This window comes from Entelurus aequoreus, linkage group LG08 (genome assembly GCF_033978785.1).
Source record: "Entelurus aequoreus isolate RoL-2023_Sb linkage group LG08, RoL_Eaeq_v1.1, whole genome shotgun sequence".
NCBI lineage: Eukaryota > Metazoa > Chordata > Actinopteri > Syngnathiformes > Syngnathidae > Entelurus > Entelurus aequoreus.
In genome coordinates this window covers 40,033,347-40,040,408 of record NC_084738.1, presented here as the reverse complement: position 1 = coordinate 40,040,408, position 7,062 = coordinate 40,033,347, and the positions used below count along the sequence as shown (strand labels likewise).

Sequence of the window (7,062 nt, the reverse complement as noted above, 5' to 3'; positions counted from 1 at the left end):
TGTTTTCAATGGGGTACCGATACTTCTGTTTCAATGGCTACGTCACGCGCATACGTCATCATCCAAAGACGTTTTCAGCCGGAAGTTTAGCGGGAAATTTAAAATTGCACTTTATAAGTTAACCCGGCCGTATTGGCATGTGTTGCAATGTTAAGATTTCATCATTGATATATAAACTATCAGACTGCGTGGTCGGTATTAGTGGGTTTCAGTAGGCCTTTAAGTACATAACAAAAAGTGGTTATTGGCAAAAACCTGATTAATGTTTGAGTGGATGATTAACCTCAAACCAGTGGTTGTATCTCATGAGAAGCAGCTTCTCAAACTTTTGGTCTGTGAGTCTGTTTCTGTCACGACCCGACTAGGACTCTGGACACAGATGCAGGATTACTGAAAACAGTTGTTTATTCTCAGAAGGGGAGGGGTCCAAAACGAGAGAAACAAAACAGGCTATCAAAACAGATCTAACCTGACTACTAAACTAACAAAAATATTAACAACTCAAAACGCACCGGCTATGGAGGGTAAAAGGGACCAAAGAACAAATACAACAAAAAGCGCTCCAATGGAGGCGATGATAATAAGTTAATCTTACCTGACAAAAGATTACAAACAAAGAATCCCCCGTGTATCAAAAGTACAAATAACGTGGCAATGGCTGTAGACAACACTCTGGCACAGGACAGAAGGAGGATGAGACATTTATACACATGAGGGAGGGTGACACAGGTGGGCGCAATCAGGCAATCAGGAAAGACGTCAACCAGGGAAACAGGAGGAAGGGCAAGTGACCTGAAACGAGAGGGAGAGTCAGCATTTCAAAATAAAACAGGAAATGACAAAACAACATGAAACCAGACGAAACCCAGAACAGACTTCACCCAGGTGTGACAGTTTCTCTTGGGAGACAGTACCAGAATTCCCAGACTGAAGAGTCTCTCAACGGGTGCACTGGATGGGGTACCTGCATTTTGCTTCAGACAAATTTCCTTAATTGTGGGAAATTGTTTGAGAATCTCCATGCCTGTTTCGGCTGTTTTCAAGTCGGCCATTACCTCAGTTTCCACAGTGGCAAAGCTTTCATCATCATCCTCAAAGGAAAATAAGTCCTGCTCTTTATCTTTCAAGGAGCCTGAGTCTGGTGGAGTTTTAGGAGACACAGGATTCCTGGCTGGTTGCTGCTCAGGGACAAACTTGTGACACTCTGCTACAAAGATTCCTTTGAGCATCTCTTTCTTCCTCTGGTCTCTCACCCAACGCAACTTGAACTTGGGAAGTGTGACGGCTGCCAGCATTGCATTGGTGCTTTCCAAGACAGCTGCAAATCGTCCTTTGATAGCCCGGAAACATATACACACAGTGACACAGACATAAGTCTGACATAAGTGAGATTGCCTTTTATTTATTTATTTTATTTGCATACATGTCCATGAAAGCTGTACACCACCAGGCAATTTTGAACGATAGTTATGAAACTGTATTTAGCCAAACAAGTATTGCTATTTATTTATGTTGCACCCTGCAGTACAGTTTATCAATATGCTCATGACTTATGTTGTCCCTTCAAATGTCAACAATTTTCTTTGGCTATTTATTATATTAGTTAGTTAGTTAATATTAATAATGAGTGGTGTCCACTACTGTACAATGCAGAGGGAAAACCAGTTAATTACAAAAGTATTGATGAATATTTCTTACCTGAACTATGGCTTCAGGTAGGCCAGTTGCCACAGTCAGACTGTCTTTCACCTCCAGAGTCTTTGACAGTAATGTTTCTAGAGTGGGCAAGAGGGTGCCAAAGTAACAGTTCTCCTCTCCTTGCAGGATGTCCAGAGCAACTGTGAGTGGCTTCATTATGGCACAATAGTCCTTCAGAAAATGAAGTTCCCCGTCACTGATACATTTGAGCTGTAATCGATCAGATATGGCACTCAAGTCAGTCATAGGTATTTCAACAATTCTGGCCACAGCATCGTAAAATTAATTCCATCTTGTAGTGCATGGAACAAGCAGCTTTTTATTGAACACTTTGCTCACTTCCTCTGCAGCTAATGTGGACCTGCCTGTCTAATTTCACAGTGCTGTGCATTTAGCCACAGAGTTTCTGTACAATGCTTTAGTCCCAGGATTTGAAAGGAGCCACTTGTCTACATCATTGCATTAAATTAAGTTGAGTGTGTGAGAAGCACATCTCTGGTGCGCAGTTAAAACAATCCCTTCCTCTGCAGCGGTGTTGAGAATCTCTGCAACGTCAGTGAAGATGACCTCTTCATCATCATTATTATCATCATCTTCAGGGAGTGTCACACCACGGTGAGGGATGTCTTGTCTTGGTTTTTTCTGTCTTGTGATTTGCATGTTTTAGTTTGAAAAAGTAACTTTCCTCTCGTTTCAGGTCACTTGCCCTTCCTTTTGTGTCATCAGTCTGACGTCATCCCTGTTCCCTGATTGTTTCCACCTGTTCCCTATTACCCTCATGTGTCTTATAAGCCCACTCCTCCCTTTGTTCTGTGCCAGATTGTCTCGTTCATTCGTACTATCTAGCGTCCATGCCCATGTCCATGCCTTGCCTTGTCTCCTGCTTATGTTCCTTGTTCTTGAGTCCCTTTGTGGCTATTTTGAGTTTTCCTTTCTTCCTCCTCAGCAGAGTGATTTTTTGTTATTGACTTTATTCAGCCGAAGTGGTAAGTTATCAGTTATTTTCCTCCATTTTTTGAGTGACTATTTTTGTTAAACTTTATTAGATAAAATAGTGTAGATTTTTTTCATAGCTGTTGTTTCTTCCTCCTGTTGGAGCGTTTTTTGTTAATACCTTTTATAGCATATACTGCGCCAATTATAGTTCGTCTTTGGTTTTGTGTTTTCCTCCGTTCGGAGTGATTTTCAGTTGTTCCTATTTTTTGGAACCTTTTTGCGTCGAATAGTTTTTTTGGTTAAATATAGATTTGTATTCATTGACTTTGGAGGTGAAAGGAAGCTGCCAAAATAAAAGCCTGTCAAGTTCCCTACTCTGCATCTGAGTCCAATCCTTTTACCAAGCCCTGACAAGGAGTGATTCCGGTTGATACATGGCAAAGGCTTTCACAAAGTTGGAGCCGTTATCTGTAATTGTGGGGGTAACTTTTGTTGACACTCCATACAAAGAGTGAATGTGGTCAATCTCACTTAGCAATTAGATCATACATGTGCCTTCCTTTTATCCTTTTACAGGCTAACGCAGCTTTCTGGCATTGTAGAGTGGTGTAGTTTATCCAGTGAGATGTTATCCCAATAAAACTTCTGTTATGGGCAGACCAAATGTCTGCGGTAGTCGAGATGTAGTCCAGCCCCTCAAACGTTTTCTTTAGCTCGCTTTCCATTTCAATATACTCACTGTCCAGGTATTTTGAAAATGTTTGGCACCGGGTATCATGCTAATGAGATGCCTGAAAGCGGGTGACTCCACCGTAGAAGTAGTCTGCATGTCTTCTACCACATATGCTGCAATGGCTCTGTCAATATTGTCCTGGCTAGCAGTCCTCCTGTTAAAATCCAGCCGCTGTTGCTTAAGTGCTGGTGGAGGTGAAGGTGAAGTGGCATCGGAGTCGGTGTTTCTCTTTGCTAGCTTCGTCGAAGCATGTTGCTTTTCTAGGTGTTTCAGCAGATTGGAATTGCTGTTTTGGGAAGTAGATAGGATCTTTGAGCCAAGGCACAACTTATATTTCACTGAAATGTTATTTTCTTTGTGCTCGATAAAAGAAAAATGGTGAGAATATCTCCATGTCAAGAAACTCGACTTCAGCTCAGCCATGATGTCTTGTTGTTAGTTAACACAGACACGCCCCCCCCCCCCACACACACACACACAGCACGCCTCTTTTCTCCCGCTTGTGACAGAGGAAGATTCAGAAGGACGACACTGCAGCTCTCCAATAAAACACCCTCAGATCTTGTCAGTTTCTAGCCGATACTGCGTTATTTTACGTTATTTTCTATATAGTAACGCATCATTTAGTAACGGTAACCGAGTTACTGAATATAATATTAATATAGTTACCGCCGAAAATTACTTTGTACCGTGTTAGTCCAACACTGCTCATGACACATTATCTGTATGTAAAATTGGCTGCATTTCTCATAGTTGTTTGTGTGCCATGTTGTTCCAGACCACAGCAAACGTTACCCAGCTTGCAAAATCCCTTAGAAGAAGACAGCCTGCTGTTTCCTTAAACTTGGACACACACATCTATGCCCTTGGCCATTCTGAGCCAGTAATTTCCAGAAGTTATCTCATCCTGTGAGAAGCCTCTATTTTACTAACGTTTTCCAATGTTGCAAAAATTTGTAGAATAAAAGTTACAATACAACATTTCTGTCAACGAAGATTTGTGTCAGCCTTTGATATTAGGCTAATATAGCCATCATGTGTTGCCTTCATTATAACACCTATATAAGGCTTTTTTAATTGTTTTTGGCTCGGGACAGATTTTTGTGTGTGTTTTTAGTCCAATATGGCTCTTTCAACATTTTGGGTTGCTGACCCCTGCTCTAGACCAAGGGTGATCAAACTTTTTGCCTTCTTGGGCCAAAATGAACATGTGTTACTGGGCCGCAGGCCAAATACAGTGATTTTAAGCATGACACACGAATATCCTTTATTTAAATATTAACATTCTTTTCATTTATGTAAATAACATTTCACATTTAACAACAATGTGGCAAAATAACAATAGTGCACATCTTTCAGAACACAAACAATAACTGAAGCCACAAATCCAATCAAACAAAGTGCAAAATCTCAACAAAAATATGCATCTTCAACACTACAAACTGCTAGTGGGACACATGAAGCTGCACTTTGTTTTACAAGCATCTCAGTATTAGGTTGCAGCTGGCTCACTGACAAAGTCGGTATGTCATCAAGGTGAGAGTCAGTTAGGGTACCTCTGAGTATGACTCTATTAAGGTTGATCGCACTAAAAGTCTGCTCACAGATATAAGTGCTGCCAAAAATTGAAAGCATTCCCTGTACATGTTTCCTCATGTGTAGATATTTTTGCATTGAGGCCTGTGTATAGAAGTCTTTCAAATGTACTGTCAATAATAACATTTTTACCTCAGTATCACATTGAAAGTCAATCAACTCCACCTGAATGTGGTCTGGAACAGAGTCAGGGCTAACATTGAAGGGTTGAAAAAAGAGTTCAATATCACAGACACTGCTTCTAAAATCCATTAAGCGTTAATCCAACCCCCTGTTTAGGTTGCTGACAAGTCCTGCATTTACATGCACCCTCTCCTCTATTAGGTTCACTCTTCTCAGACTGGGGAAGTGAGCCATGTTTCTTGTAAAAAACAAAAAAAAACGGCCTGCGTTTTTTCTAAAATAACCAGTAAAATTGCTATAAACTCAAATTTACAACAGCAGGGTCAGCCAGGACACACATCTACGCTAATGTCTTCAGCACCGCGGAGAGGACATAAATACACTGGAACAGACTTGAACCTAAGTAACACGAGTTTTACGTCACATAACGGTAACCCCTTTTGTGGGAATTATACAGTTGTCTGTTCAGTGTTGTATACAATCTTGATATTTTGGCTTATCTGCAGACAGATGTCCAGAGAGGAGCCCAAGCTTTATTTGAAAGGCCTTTACATGGTCAAACATCTCCGTCATAACCTGCTTCTTGCATTGCAGCTGAATATTCAGTGCATTGAGCAGGTCCATGATGTCCACCATGAAAGCCATGGTACAAACCCATCTGTCATCTGTAGGGACTTGGATCTTACTGGCCTTCGTTGTCAGAAACTTTTTTGATGGCATGGCGCAGCTCAAAAAATCTTTTGAGCGCTTTCCCTCTGCTGAGCCAGCAAACTTCTTGGTGGCACAGCACATCGCTATTGCGCATCAAGTTCTTCCAAAAGGGCTCTGAAATGGCGGTGTGAAAGAGCCTTTGATCATATGCAGTTTATGATTTTAACGGCATCGCACACCACGTCTCCAAGCCCAATTGATTTGGCACACAGTTGTTATTGGTGCAGAATACAGTGGTTTTGTGGCAGCTTACCTCAACATTGGGAAACTTTTTGAGCAAGCAGCGTGGCATGGCAAGTCCATTTTTTTGCTAATCATCACAGGAGCACCATCTGTCGTTGCCCCGATCATTTTCTTCCAGCTCAAATTGTACCTCTCCGTCCGACTGCTGCAAACAAGTCCTCGGAGCGTCTCTACTCCAGCGAGCTCGTGAGATTGCCATGCTGTCACTTACTCCTCAAATAAAAACTAAAAGCTGCGCCAAATCTGAAATGTCCTTGCTCTCATCAGAAACCAGTGAAAAAGCAGTAAATCCGGGGGTTTTGTTTTTAAAATGTTCCTTAATGTCCCAACTCGTGTCTTCAATACGACGGGTTACTGAGTTGCGGGAGAGGCTGAATTCAGAGAAGACATGTGCCCAGTGCCGGCCCAAGCCTCCATGGGGCCCTAAGCAAAATTTGATTTTGGGGCCCTCTATTTTTGCCAATAATATTGATTGTTGATCATTCACACACCTACTATAAACTCATTGCGGCTCTGGCAGTGTTGTTTACATTATCCTATTGTCAGCCTGGTATGTCTTTACAAATGACATGTCATTTATAAAGATATGGGGGTGGCCCAGTTAAGAACATAAATAATACCAATGAATGAACGAATGATGTCCAGAGTGCCACATATGGTTCCTAATCTTAAAATGTAGAAAACATTCAGCTACAAGAGTGGCCTGGGGTTGAACAGTCCAAGTGATAAAGCTTTGTATTTACAGTAAAAGTGTCATCTTGTCTCATCAGTCTTGTACATATTAGTCTTTAATTACTAGTTTATATTTTTAGTTAATTGTTCATATTTAATGTTTACTTTGTACAAAGAGAGCGCAGTCTACTGAAGTTAAATTCCATGTGTGTTAAACATAACTGGACAATAAAGCTGATTCTGATTCACTTTATTATTGCACCTATGTTGACCCAATCCCGCTATCCCTCGGCTGCCAGTTTTAAGGACTTTTTGGAAAATAATTTGCAGCAAAAGCAATAGACTGCATC

General features: G+C 41.2%; 1 long non-coding RNA gene across 1 annotated transcript; it reads left to right on the top strand.

The window, feature by feature from the left end:
- The first annotated feature begins 1,821 nt into the window (after positions 1–1,821).
- Positions 1,822–4,228, top strand: LOC133655091 (uncharacterized). Its single transcript, XR_009826945.1, has 3 exons — positions 1,822–1,946; positions 2,229–2,684; positions 4,146–4,228. It is a non-coding gene; the product is annotated as an uncharacterized LOC133655091 (long non-coding RNA).
- Positions 4,229–7,062: the final 2,834 nt, after the last annotated feature.